Source organism: Schistocerca nitens, chromosome 2 (genome assembly GCF_023898315.1).
Source record: "Schistocerca nitens isolate TAMUIC-IGC-003100 chromosome 2, iqSchNite1.1, whole genome shotgun sequence".
Taxonomy (NCBI): domain Eukaryota; kingdom Metazoa; phylum Arthropoda; class Insecta; order Orthoptera; family Acrididae; genus Schistocerca; species Schistocerca nitens.
This window is the reverse complement of record NC_064615.1, coordinates 1191121060-1191135783: the sequence shown is the minus strand read 5'-3', so window position 1 is coordinate 1191135783 and position 14724 is coordinate 1191121060. Positions and strand designations below refer to the sequence as shown.

Below are 14724 nucleotides of genomic sequence, written 5' to 3'. Positions count from 1 at the left end.
ATAAAACGCTCGGAAAATACCAGATGGACTGTATTGCTATCTGCAGGACGAACATGAAAGAATTCTTCATTATAAAAACTAGTCAAACTTTCACGTATTCCAAATCAAAGTAAAATTTCGGCCTACAGGAAAGAGTCAAGTGTAACCCAAAGTTTCCAGACTGGTGTTGAGTATCTAGAACTCAACGAGAAGAAAATTATTGTAGAAATCCATAAGGTGGATTCCAGTTACTAGCCTGAACTTGTGGAGGTAGTGAAACGATCAAGAACATTGGGTCAACACCCGAGAAGGAGACAACATAGATGGTGGAACATCACACATGACATCAAACTGTTGAACATATGGTTAAAGCATGGAATAATTTCAGCAGTCACAAAATCACAGAAAAATGTAAGAATTCGTAGAGGTATAGAAGAATGTCTAAAATTATTCGAAGAGAAAAACTCAACTAAGATAGTAAGAAGTGGTATGAAATAGAAGAATACTTTGCCAAGAACAACATGATGACGAGTGTGCATGATGATGTCAGGCATTTGTCCTAGCAAGTAGGGAACCCAAAGGTCAACTTTGTCCCAGAATCGGCACTGGATTCCTATTAACCATAGTTGGAGCATTCCCCTCCATCCTCAGCTTGTGTAACCGGCGTGGCGCATTCTGGGGCGTCCAACCAGTGTCACTGATTCTGCAGCTACGAGACTCTTCTCCGGTCAGATCCACGTTTTCCTTCTATCTTTCCTTCAGTCATGAATTTCGTGAGGCAGCACGGGAAGCGTGCCCAAAACGCGAAGCTTTTCTGGGTTTGATGATGGTTTCAAGATTTTCAACAGCACCTAATCAATTGCTCTCTTAGTTCACACTCCAGGAATCTTTAGCATTCGGCGATACATTCACTTTCCAAATGCTTTAGGCCTGCTGTTTTACTTTTCCAAGGTTCTACTTCGTAAGCAGTGGCGATTAAAGCCAGAACTAAAATTTCTCCAACGTGCAGTATACACTTTTTGGAATCTTGACCTTTTACGTGATCCGATTTTTCTGTTAGTCGGCTTCCTATATAAATTTATTTTGCCGAATCTATTGTGTGTCTAAAGGAAGTCATAGATCACGTTCAGTACATTCGATGTGCTCTAGCTACTAGCATAATTTTTAAATTCTTATCTCTAATAATGCGATACCGATGATGGAAGAATATACAATATAACATTACAGTAGATATGTTTATAAATCTAAGTTAATTAAGAAAAATTTCAAATGAAAACAAATAATAAAACAAAAAAATTCGCTTTGAAATTTTTCGCCTATGTGTTTTTCTTTTGTGGTTACCTCGTTATGAGTGTATCGTGCAACGAACGGGAAAATCTTGTACAATTACAGCTGCATGCATATTAGCTAAAAATGTTATCTCTAATACATAAATGGTATACTTCTAGTACGAAAAGCTATCTGGGCTGTGCATGGCTCTGAAAGTTCCGAGCTAGCACAACTGCGCACACGGTTCATACATAACGTATTTGATACTACTTATGGAAGTACATTTTGATACTGCAATTATAATTAACTGTCGGTTATTGAGAGACAAGCCGTAACCTCGAGTTGCCAAGTTTCTGTGCAGCAAAGCATAGCACCCTATTATTACCTAGTAAAGTAAATCACAATTACAGATATTATTTGAGGTTCCAAGAATCACAGAGAGATGAAAGTGAAGCTTCGGCTCAGAAATGACGGGGACAGAGTTGAAGCCTATCCTCAAAGTCATAAAAGCTCAGGAAGATGAAATAAAAAAATTGTATATGGCAATGATATACTAATTCTGTCAGAGACAACAAAGCATTTCGAAGTGGAATTGAACGGAATGGACAGTGTTTTGAAAACGGATTTGGATATGAATGTCAATACAAGTAAAACACGGTAATAGAATGCAACCAAATTAAATCAGGCGAAACTTAGGGAATCAGATTGGAAAATGAACACTAAAACTAATGGATGAGTTTTGCTATTAAGGCAGCAAAATAACTGATGATGGCCGAAGAAGAGAGGATATAAAATGGACACTGGCATTATAAAGAAAATCATTTCTGAAAAAGAGAAATTTGTTGTTAATTTCTAATATAAGTCTAAATGTTAGGAAATTTTTGGTGAAGGTATTCTCCTGGACCGTGGCCTTGTATGTAAACGTGAACTGTAGGACGCTCACACATGAAGAGAACAGAATGTCTGAAGTGTGGTGCTGCGGATGAATGCTGAACAGTAGTTATGTGAACAGGGTAATTAACGAGGGCGTACTGCATCGAAGTGGGAGGAAAAACTTGTGTCACAACTTGACTAAAAGAAGGGATCGTCGATTTGGTAATGAAGAGCGGGGCACAATCAGACGGCTGTTAAGCTGCAGTACTCATCGAGAGACGAGTCGTGTACGGGACACAGTGACCGGCGCACCCACCTGTATCTCGACCCACAGGTCCTCGCGGCCCTTGATGGGCATGCCCTTGGCGGCGTGGCCCTCCGGACTCCGCGCCACCAGCCCGATGTGCGAGATGCGCTCCGTTGCCATCGTTCGTCTTCTGAAACACAACGCCACATTACGTCGCACTGTGCACCAATGGCACTAATACAACAGTTCTCAACCTGACGATTATTACCCCGGAGGGATAAAGTGGAATTTTCTGAGGGGTGAAAACAAAAGGATTTGATTGTATTATTTTTAAAAGATCAGAACGATTACAACTATTTCGTAAGACTGTGATACTGTTACGTTAGTTACCAATAACTACATTCTTAAATACTAGCAAAACACATCGCACAATTTGCTGGAGCTTAAAGGTAGTGCAACATCTTTGTCACATAATCTAATCAGCACACACATACTTTATACCGTGCGTCTATGACACTAGAATTGAGACATATATGTCAGATATAATTAAAAATATAATGAAAATGCCTTCTCCAAGCCGTAGGTATAAAACACCCAAATGAACAAACTGCCAGCACAACACAAAAGTAACTATGTAATAGCCACAACACTGCAATAGGGCTCACAGCGTATAACGATTATTATTGTCTTTCTCGTTAGTGACAGTGCTGATACATAAAGCACTGACAGCCTAAAGTCTTCCAATTTTGTGCCATTTCAGAAGTAAGGAATCCAACAATCAAGTGATTTACAAATGGGGGTACAGAGTGTGGGTGGCGCGAGCGTCGCTATGGAGAGTAGTGATGCAGAGGAAGCATGTTTCCTAACAAGTGTCTACTCTCACAGTGGACACTTGGCTTTATTTTCTGAGAAGCGTGTTTTTTTTTTTTTTTTTGGTAGTTCATCATTATTATCTTCAGTAAAGTCAGCGTAGTGATAAACAACAATCGTTCAGGTATACATGCCGACGTCGCAACCAGAGGAAGAAGAGACAGAGAAAGTATATGAGAATACTGGATGGTAATTCAGCACATAATGGAAGATGAAAATACACTCCTGGAAATGGAAAAAGGAACACATTGGCACCGGTGTGTCAGACCCACCATACTTGCTCCGGACACTGCGAGAGGGCTGTACAAGCAATGATCACACGCACGGCACAGCGGACACACCAGGAACCGCGGTGTTGGCCGTCGAATGGCGCTAGCTGCGCAGCATTTGTGCACCGCCGCCGTCAGTGTCAGCCAGTTTGCCGTGGCATACGGAGCTCCATCGCAGTCTTTAACACTGGTAGCATGCCGCGACAGCGTGGACGTGAACCGTATGTGCAGTTGACGGACTTTGAGCGAGGGCGTATAATGGGCATGCGGGAGGCCGGGTGGACGTACCGCCGAATTGCTCAACACGTGGGGCGTGAGGTCTCCACAGTACATCGATGTTGTCGCCAGTGGTCGGCGGAAGGTGCACGTGCCCGTCGACCTGGGACCGGACCGCAGCGACACACGGATGCACGCCAAGACCACAGATCCTACGCAGTGCCGTAGGGGACCGCACCGCCACTTCCCAGCAAATTAGGGACACTGTTGCTCCTGGGGTATCGGCGAGGACCATTCGCAACCGTCTCCATGAAGCTGGGCTACGGTCCCGCACACCGTTAGGCCGTCTTCCGCTCACGCCCCAACATCGTGCAGCCCGCCTCCAGTGGTGTCGCGACAGGCGTGAATGGAGGGACGAATGGAGACGTGTCGTCTTCAGCGATGAGAGTCGCTTCTGCCTTGGTGCCAATGATGGTCGTATGCGTGTTTGGCGCCGTGCAGGTGAGCGCCACAATCAGGACTGCATACGACCGAGGCACACAGGGCCAACACCCGGCATCATGGTGTGGGGAGCGATCTCCTACACTGGCCGTACACCACTGGTGATCGTCGAGGGGACACTGAATAGTGCACGGTACATCCAAACCGTCATCGAACCCATCGTTCTACCATTCCTAGACCGGCAAGGGAACTTGCTGTTCCAACAGGACAATGCACGTCCGCATGTATCCCGTGCCACCCAACGTGCTCTAGAAGGTGTAAGTCAACTACCCTGGCCAGCAAGATCTCCGGATCTGTCCCCCATTGAGCATGTTTGGGACTGGATGAAGCGTCGTCTCACGCGGTCTGCACGTCCAGCACGAACGGTGGTCCAACTGAGGCGCCAGGTGGAAATGGCATGGCAAGCCGTTCCACAGGACTACATCCAGCATCTCTACGATCGTGTCCATGGGAGAATAGCAGCCTGCATTGCTGCGAAAGGTGGATATACACTGTACTAGTGCCGACATTGTGCATGCTCTGTTGCCTGTGTCTATGTGCCTGTGGTTCTGTCAGTGTGATCATGTGATGTATCTGACCCCAGGAATGTGTCAATAAAGTTTCCCCTTCCTGGGACAATGAATTCACGGTGTTCTTATTTCAATTTCCAGGAGTGTATATAAGTCATGGAGGACTGGAGTGCGATTGTAGGGGAGGGGAGAATATGGGCTTAGTATTAGGATTGAGAGACGTGAGAGATTAATTGGGTTCTTCAGTGTACATATTTATAACGAATACTGTGCTCAGGATCACAAAAGGAGGAGATATACCATAAAAGGTAGGGAGATATGAAAAGATTTCAGTTGGATTACATCATAGTCAGGCAGAGATTCGCAAATGGTAAGGCCTACCCAGTAACAGATATAGACTCAGATCACAATTTACTGACGATGAAGAGTAGGCTGAAGTTTTTAAGAGACTAGTCGAGAAGAATCAATGTGCAAGGAAGTGGGATACGGAAGTACTAATGAATGGAGAGACACACTTCAAGTTCCCTGAGGCTTAGATACTGTGATAATGAATAGCTCAGTAGGCAGTTCATTTGAAGGGGAATGCACATCTCTAAAACGGTCAATCATAGAAATTGGAAGGAAAACTGTAGGTACAAGGAAGCTACCTGTGAAGAAACCACGAATAACTCAAGAAATCCAGAATGAATTTTTCACTCTGCAGCGGAGTGTGCGCTGATACGAAACTTCCTGGCACATTAAAACTGTGTGCCGGACCGAGACACGAACTCGGGACCTTTGCCTTTCACAGGCAAGTGCCCTACGACTGAGCTACCCAAGCACGACTCGCGGTCCGTGCTCACAGCTTTAATTGCACCAGTACCTCGTCTCCTACCTTCCAAACTTCCTCCTGGAGGTTATGGGATTAATAGAATTGTACATGACTATTTGTGGAAATTAAAGCTATTCGGACACACAAGAGCGAGGGACTTCATCATATTTCAAACCATCCAACGTAGAATAATTCTATTTACTAAAGTTGTACCCAGATGACAGGGCTACATGTCACCTACACGAAAATATTTGCTGCGTTACAGGCACGGACGGCAATAGTCAGCGATTAACAACGGTTTTACACTGCGTGCCGGAGCGACTCCCGTCGCGCGGCAGGCAACTTTTAACAAGAATTGGGCGACTCTCCTAGCGCAACGAACTTCACTTATCGCGCAACAAATCGAGCGATTTGCTGCCACAAAGCATACGCTAAACAAACTACTATGAACTTTGAAACTTTATCTAGAAACCGAATAAGAATAAATAATTTTAAATAAAATAAACACTGACACTATTTTTAAACCAGTTCAGAGAGGATACAAAGGTTATCAGCATTCTGTCGTTCACATGAGAACTATTTCTGGCTGTACAGAGTCATGATAATACAGACACATTTAACAGTTTCTACCACTTTTGATGAGATATACTGACTGTTAGGGTGGCAACTGTGTTGTCTGCAAAGAAGAGTGATAGGCAATTTGATATAAGAAGTTTTTCAGGATCTATTGGGAGGTAGTGATGTTGCATTTACTGAATTGTAATATTTACGATTATAGCTACAAAGTGTTGCTTACATGGAAACTGGTGGACGAAAACAGAATAAGGAATTGTTATTTGAATTGTATATTCAGATGAAGACAGTGAATATGAATATTGTTGTTGTTGCTTTGGAGTTATCAATGGATCTACAGTCTGATTCAAGCAGATACTACGACATGTTACTCTTTGTGCGTGTGTGGGGTTGCTAGCTGAGAACTGCGCTTTGTCTCACTGAGTCTGCTTCCACGTAACCTTCCACAACAGTGGCCATTTCTGCAAATAGCTAAAGAAAGTTTGGTCGTTTCTGACAAGGACCCTCTTCCACCTACTTTTCTTGTGCAAATTACTACCGCCATGTGTGTCTGTGCTTCTTATATGTAGGCCTTGTGTGATATAAACACTCTAACGTACCTGCTGTGTGCTACAAAAGCAGTAAAGTTCACCAATACTACTTCAATAGAAAATGTGACACACAAACTTTCAAAATAGCCCTGTACAGAACGTTCTCATAGACATAATGAAAAATTGATAACCTACCAGTGGCGAATTTTGAATAATGTTGTTATTTTTGAAGTAGTTTGAGGTAAGACTGCAGTACTGCGCAGTTAGGAATGATTTTTGTAAGCTAGTTAATTTGCTTTGAGCTGAGAGAAAGACCGCCCCACTTCCTGAACCATGTATTTATATAATCATTGATTAAGCTGTTTGGTTTTTATAGAAATTGTACCCTTTTTAAATCACTGTTCACTTCAGACCACTGTTATGTGTGAAGATCGCGCCAAGTTTTACTCTGTCTTTTTGAGTACATACTTTATTCTAAACTCGTTGTCTTGGAATAGGACATGCAGCTTTACTGTATGATTAAATGATGATGGCGTCCTCTTGGGTAAAATATTCCGGAGGTAAAATAGTCCCCCATTCGGATCTCCGGGCGGGGACTACTCAAGAGGACGTCGTTATCAGGAGAAAGAAAACTGGCATTCTACGGATCGGAGCGTGGAATGTCAGATCCCTTAATCGGGCAGGTAGGTTAGAAAATTTAAAAAGGGAAATGGAGAGGTTAAAGTTAGATATAGTGGGAATTAGTCAAGTTCGGTGGCAGGAGGAACAAGACTTTTGGTCAGGTGATTACAGGGTTATAAATACAAAATCAAATAGGGGTAATGCAGGAGTAGGTTTAATAATGAATAAAAAAATAGGAGTGCGGGTTAGCTACTACAAACAGCATAGTGAACGCATTATTGTGGCCAAGATAGACACAAAGCCCATGCCTACTACAGTAGTACAAGTTTATATGCCAACTAGCTCTGCAGATGATGAAGAAATTGATGAAATGTATGACGAGATAAAAGAAATTATTCAGGTAGTGAAGGGAGACGAAAATTTAATAGTCATGGGTGATTGGAATTCGTCAGTAGGAAAAGGGAGAGAAGGAAACATAGTAGGTGAATATGGATTAGGGGGAAGAAATGAAAGAGGAAGCCGCCTTGTAGAATTTTGCACAGAGCATAACTTAATCATAGCTAACACTTGGTTCAAGAATCATAAAAGAAGGTTGTATACCTGGAAGAATCCTGGAGATACTAATAGGTATCAGATAGATTATATAATGGTAAGACAGAGATTTAGGAACCAGGTTTTAAATTGTAAGACATTTCCAGGGGCAGATGTGGATTCTGACCACAATCTATTGGTTATGAACTGCAGATTGAAACTGAAGAAACTGCAAAAAGGTGGGAATTTAAGGAGATGGGACCTGGATAAACTGAAAGAACCAGAGGTTGTAGAGAGTTTCAGGGAGAGCATAAGGGAACAATTGACAGGAATGGGGGAAAGAAATACAGTGGAAGAAGAATGGGTAGCTCTGAGGGATGAAGTAGTGAAGGCAGCAGAGGATCAAGTAGGTAAAAAGACGAGGGCTAATAGAAATCCTTGGGTAACAGAAGAAATATTGAATTTAATTGATGAAAGGGGAAAATATAAAAATGCAGTAAATGAAGCAGGCCAAAGGGAATACAAACGTCTCAAAAATGAGATCGACAGAAAGTGCAAAATGGCTAAGCAGGGATGGCTAGAGGACAAATGTAAGGATGTAGAGGCTTGTCTCACTAGGGGTAAGATAGATACTGCCTACAGGAAAATTAAAGAGACCTTTGGAGAGAAGAGAACCACTTGTACGAATATCAAGAGCTCAGATGGCAACCCAGTTCTAAGCAAAGAAGGGAAGGCAGAAAGGTGGAAGGAGTATATAGAGGGTTTATACAAGGGCGATGTACTTGAGGACAGTATTATGGAAGTGGAAGAGGATGTAGATGAAGATGAAATGGGAGATAAGATACTGCGTGAAGAGTTTGACAGAGCACTGAAAGACCTGTGTCGAAACAAGGCCCCGGGAGTAGACAACATTCCATTAGAACTACTGATGGCCTTGGGAGAGCCAGTCATGACAAAACTCTACCATCTGGTGAGCAAGATGTATGAGACTGGCGAAATACCCACAGACTTCAAGAAGAATATAATAATTCCAATACCAAAGAAAGCAGGTGTTGACAGATGTGAAAATTACCGAACTATCAGTTTAATAAGTCACAGCTGCAAAATACTAACACGAATTCTTTACAGACGAATGGAAAAACTGGTAGAAGCGGACCTCGGGGAAGATCAGTTTGGATTCCGTAGAAATGTTGGAACACGTGAGGCAATACTAACCTTACGACTTATCTTAGAAGAAAGATTAAGAAAAGGCAAACCTACGTTTCTAGCATTTGTAGACTTAGAGAAAGCTTTTGACAACGTTAACTGGAATACTCTCTTTCAAATTCTGAAGGTAGCAGGGGTAAAATACAGGGAGCGAAAGGCTATTTACAATTTGTACAGAAACCAGATGGCAGTTATAAGAGTCGAGGGGCATGAAAGGGAAGCAGTGGTTGGGAAAGGAGTGAGACAGGGTTGTAGCCTCTCCTCGATGTTATTCAATCTGTATATTGAGCAAGCAGTAAAGGAAACAAAAGAAAAATTCGGAGTAGGTATTAAAATTCATGGAGAAGAAATAAAAACTTTGAGGTTCGCCGATGACATTGTAATTCTGTCAGAGACAGCAAAGGACTTGGAAGAGCAGTTGAACGGAATGGACAGTGTCTTGAAAGGAGGATATAAGATGAACATCAACAAAAGCAAAACGAGGATAATGGAATGTAGTCAAATTAAATCGGGTGATGCTGAGGGGATTAGATTAGGAAATGAGACACTTAAAGTAGTAAGAGAGTTTTGCTATTTAGGGAGTAAAATAACTGATGATGGTCGAAGTAGAGAGGATATAAAATGTAGACTGGCAATGGCAAGGAAATCGTTTCTGAAGAAGAGAAATTTGTTAGCATCGAGTATAGATTTAAGTGTCAGGAAGTCGTTTCTGAAAGTATTTGTATGGAGTGTAGCCATGTATGGAAGTGAAACATGGACGATAACCAGTTTGGACAAGAAGAGAATAGAAGCTTTCGAAATGTGGTGTTACAGAAGAATGCTCAAGATAAGGTGGGTAGATCACGTAACTAATGAGGAGGTATTGAATAGGATTGGGGAGAAGAGAAGTTTGTGGCATAACTTGACTAGAAGAAGGGATCGGTTGGTAGGACATGTTTTGAGGCATCAAGGGATCACAAATTTAGCATTGGAGGGCAGCGTGGAGGGTAAAAATAGTAGAGGGAGACCAAGAGATGAATACACTAAGCAGATTCAGAAGGATGTAGGTTGCAGTAGGTACTGGGAGATGAAGAAGCTTGCACAGGATAGAGTAGCATGGAGAGCTGCATCAAACCAGTCTCAGGACTGAAGACCACCACAACAACAACAACAACAGTTACTCTCGGCTGGCTCTGAGCACTATGGGACTCAACTGCTGAGGTTATTAGTCCCCTAGAACTTAGAACTAGTTAAACCTAACTAACCTAAGGACATCACAAACATCCATGCCCGAGGCAGGATTCGAACCTGCGAACGTAGCGGTCTTGCGGTTCCAGACTACAGCGCCTTTAACCGCACGGCCACTTCGGCCGGCAGGTTACTCTCGTCCCCACACTGTTTATCATTACGCGTTAACACATGCAACAGTTTGTATATATATATTTGGAAACAGAAATCTAGCCTACCCGCTGCCTGCTTGGTGTTTTGCTTTCGAGAAATCTGCAACGATGTTTTCAAGACGCGGGGTAAGTGGAAATTTTGATTAGGGCCAGATAACTGTTTTACTTCAGTTACTCTTTTAATATAAAGGCAAGTTACTTTCAGAACAGTTACATTTGGGTTCAAATTAGGTTTTGTTTAATCAAAGGATAAGAGTTGGATAACAGTTTGTGGGGACATAGTTTTGGAAATACGTAGACTCTTATAGATTGGGAGGTAACTCGGGCTAAATTTAATAAACAAACAAACGTAGTTGGTGGTGGGGGTGTTACAGAGGGCGAGACGACAGCTGTTGATCTTGTAGGAAGACATTCCAGAATGGGTCAGAGAAACGATGCTCAAGGGTTCTGTTAGCTGGTGAGCAGTATTTGGACCACGGGGTCCCGGGTTCGATTCCCAGCCGGGTTGGGGATTTTCTGTGCCCTGGGACTGGGTGTTTGTGTTGTCCTCATCATATCATCATCCTCATCATTCGTGACAGTGGCTAGACTGGACTGTGTAAAAATTGGGACTTTGTACGGGCGCTGATACCGCGCAGTTGAGCGCCCCACAAACCAAACATCATCATCATTAGCAGCAGCAGCAGTATTTATATGATGGAGGTGCTGGAACAATTTTAATATCAAATTGATACGCAAATTAATTAAATTTATCAATGAATTATCCCACCACCACTCCCGGATGACGCCATGAGTTTTCTGCAGCTGGCACATGGGTCCCCCCGCCCCCCTCCCCACCCATCGTATTGGCGGGAATTCTGAATTTTCGCAGTAAAAGCGAATTTTCACTGTGAAATTCAATTGTCAGTTCAGAGGTCATAATATTAGCGGAAATTCTTGATGGAGATTGTTTATGAAACACGATTGGTGGTAGAAATGGAAAAAAAATTTCAGAGGACGGGAAATTGGGGAATCATGCACTGCAGAGAACATAATTTGCTTACTCTTATTTACATTCCGATCGTATTTCATATTGCAGAGGCTTTGCCGGGTGCTGCTGTGCCTTATTGTTTTACTTTCCTTTTTCTAGATATGCATTTGTTGATGTAAATATTTTTTTTGTCAAACCATACGCTCTTTCCATTCCAAGTTTGACACTTGTGGCAAATTTTTCTACTCTATTCTGTTGAATAGTTTTTCCAAGATACTTAAATTTATTTACTCGCTCTATTTTACTTATTAAGGTTTCTATGAAAGTTGATGAAGTTTTTTTTTAAAAAAATTGCAGGAATTTTGTTTTTTCTGTTGAACTTTTGAGTAAAGTTCTATTTCCATTTTTTTCAGAACATTTATTTGAATAACTGCGTCTCTCAGATTTTCTTAAAGTATTGCCAAATCGTCTGCAAAAGCCAGGCAGGGTACTGTAATTTCATTTGTATTTATTCCCAGGTTCAATTTAGTGATTTTTAGCTCCTAATTCCAGAACCATACAGCTGTTTCCAGAATGCAATTGAACAGTAAATGTTGCCCAATACCAGTTTTTATTTCAAATGGCTGAGAGACTTGTCCCATAAATGTAACTTTAAATATCTTATTTGTTAGAGTTTGACGAATTATGTTTGCTAATTATTTTGTTCCAACACCCAATTCTACAATGATTTCCCCATTCGTTGTCCGTCTATCGAATTAAATGCTTTCTCGAAATGAATAAATGATATTATTACAGGTTTTCTCGTTAATATTCTTTAGTGAATTATCGATTTTAAGTACAAAATGTGTTCTGTACAGGAGCTTCCCTTTCGGTAACCAACATTTATCGCAGTTGTTTGTCTCAGTTTCTAAACATCTCTCGAAGAGAATTTTTGGTAGTATTTAGTATGTCAGAGGCAGAAGCGACGCTTCTCTGTAATGGTTGAAATTTTGTTTGTCTTCATTTTTATGTAGCGGGTGGAGTATTGCTGTTTTCTACTCTCTCGGATTTATTTCAGTTTTCCAAATGTTCTGAAATAGCAACTGTAGCTCATTTATAACGTCGGTTTCTGGCCATTTCAATGATACTGCTGTAATGGAGCTAACAGCTTATACACTCGTTGTTTAACTATTACGGTACATTTTAAAGCTGTACCGAATGTTGAAAAACACAGGAAAGAAGTGAAATTGCCGAGGGGCCACGCAGGTTGTGGGAGAGGGCGGCGCGTGCGCGCCCCAGGGCAGCCACGTGCCGCCGCTCGCAGGCGACTGGCACGGGGGCACCAGCGCTGCCTGCCTGCGTCTGCACGCCGCCCTCACTCACTCCTCTGGCTACAAACTCGTCTCACGCTCATTTTCCGTGCCGATCGGGCTTTCCGCGATTTCTCGATCGGCAACTACTTCTACAAAAAATCTTGCCTTACTTTAGCACTGTTCGCAAACAGTAGAGTAACGCTTTTGGGCAGAATTTTGTCAGCTGTAGATACTTAGATGATCAGGAGAATTTCCTATCGCAGCACCACATTTCAAATGCTCACAATTTGCTCTTCTTTAGATTTTGCGAGACAGTCCACGTCTCACTTGCATAATTATAATGTGTGCTCCAGACAGACCTTTCGGTTATTTATTCTCCTTCCTATATCGTATCAGCAACTGACACCAGGAGAGATGTGTCACTGAAGAAACCTTTACTTACAGTCTATTTCTGACACGTACTTTGTTTCAGCCATCCCGCGCCAAGTCTGCTTCCTAGTGAGGAGTGCGCGGCCGTTCCGTGCCGTGCTGCACTGCGCCGTTCACGCCAGCCTCCTGCCTCTACCGTTACGCCAACATCGTGCGCCACTTGCCAGAAGCGCCGTGTCCGCGAGGAGGTGTGATGGGAAGGGGGGGGAGGGCGTGCAGGTGTCGCTGCGCCGTCGCACTGTTTTGGTGGCAGACCGCCACACTGACGTCTACCGGTACACTACTGCCCAGCCCCTGAGCTAAGTCAACAGCTCAGAGTGCCCGGTGCCTGCATTACGACGCACCCACACCACACGGGTAACGGGACCAATTCAAACTCGGTACAGTTTCCTATACGGTAGGTGAGTTGCTGTGGCGCACGTTGCTCCATTCGCCTGCGTTCGGCCACATCTTCCACGACGACAAGCAGCTTCCTGTCAGTGCCTCCTGTTCCGCAACCGGAGATATTCCGTGACAAAAGCGGATAACGGTGTGCGTGCACAATGTCTTACGAAACAGTACTTGTCGTGTAGCCTGTATGCACAGAAAGGCCCGTAGCGCAAACGCCGTAGAGGCCCTAAGGGTACACTAGAAAGCCCGCCACTCTCGCAACAGACGGCGTTTACGTAAGGCAGCCGGGCTCTCTCTCTCTCTCTCTCTCTCTCTGTCCTCACCCCCACCACCATCTCGCTCGCTCGCTTTCTCTCTCTCTCTCTCTCTCTAATAGAGCGACCTACGCATCTGAGGTCTTCTCTTGCGTCGTTTCTCATCAACAGAGCACAAATTGATCTTTTCTCCCACAACATCCCGCACCGTACCAAAACACATTTGGATGTTGCGTTACTTGTTCACATTCTGTTGCGTCAGTTAACAGGCCAAAGTCCACGACACAATCGTCCAACTACCCAATATTGCCACGACACCCGAAAGTCTGTGTCCAGATACCGACACGCATTCAAGAAAGAGAGACACCTGTAAACTGCAAGATGGGAAGATACCTCTGTATTACTTCATTCAGTCCAAGACACCAGCCCGGGCCAACAGGCGCCACAAGCAGTGACTTACTAATCTGTTCCTTGTTAACGGTAGCCTCGCTGTACCTCGTCACGTGATGTGGTTCCTCGCACTGCCGCGTCAGCACTTCGCCTTTCCAGGCAATAGGTATTGTTGCGTTCTCTCAACGAAAACTACAGAATTCGTTTCGGTAGTTAGCCGAGGGAGTCAAGATTGGTCAGAAGCACTTTCATTGCGTTTCGTAAGAACAGAAGAATTGGTGCGTCCGAATTTCTTGCAACTTGGGCTGTAATAGCTAAGTGCTTTTCATATAACGTACTATTAGTATTGCGCATGCACGTTACTCATAAGTTAGAATTTTTCTCCTTCAAGATTACAGAATAGGAAAATTTATTTTTCTTATGATCTGTTACTTCAAAAATTAGCAAGTCGGCCAATAAGCACGCGTCGTCCCAACAGCTAGAATGAAAATAAAGTGAAGACAAGTGAAGTCATATGGCGATGAATAATTTGTTACCCCTTATTCCATAATCGCCGGCCGCTGGTGGCCGAGCGGTTCTGGCGCTACAGTCTGGAACCGCGCGACCGCTACGGTC

General features: G+C 43.3%; 1 long non-coding RNA gene across 1 annotated transcript in view; it reads right to left on the bottom strand.

The window, feature by feature from the left end:
* Positions 1-14724, bottom strand: part of LOC126237534 (uncharacterized) — a 185286-nt gene that overhangs the window by 39626 nt on the left and 130936 nt on the right. The window contains exon 2 of the long non-coding RNA XR_007545096.1: positions 2438-2558. This is a non-coding gene — a long non-coding RNA (uncharacterized LOC126237534). The remainder of the gene's footprint in view (positions 1-2437; positions 2559-14724) is intronic.